Here is a 286-nt window from a genome sequence, read left to right on the forward strand (position 1 = left end):
CCCAAAGTTACGGAGACCCTGCCCCGAAAAGTGCCGGTTTTGCAGTAATCTATTTATTGTCTGCTGCCCGCCGGCCCAAGACAAGATGGTGTGTGCCGCAGTGATTGAGTTTCCGTGGAGTTCTCGACGCATCGATCTTCTGTAACCTTTCTGACGACATAAGGTGTCACGGCTCCGTGATCCTGCATTATGCTCAGTTCTGGAGAATGCTGCTAAATACATTCAAGTGACTACAAGATGACCTAGTACACCAATGATAAGGGAATATTTTAAAACCAGCTATATT

The sequence above is a fragment of the Cariama cristata genome, unplaced genomic scaffold (assembly GCF_000690535.1).
Source record: "Cariama cristata isolate BGI_N322 unplaced genomic scaffold, ASM69053v1 scaffold10576, whole genome shotgun sequence".
Lineage (NCBI taxonomy): Eukaryota > Metazoa > Chordata > Aves > Cariamiformes > Cariamidae > Cariama > Cariama cristata.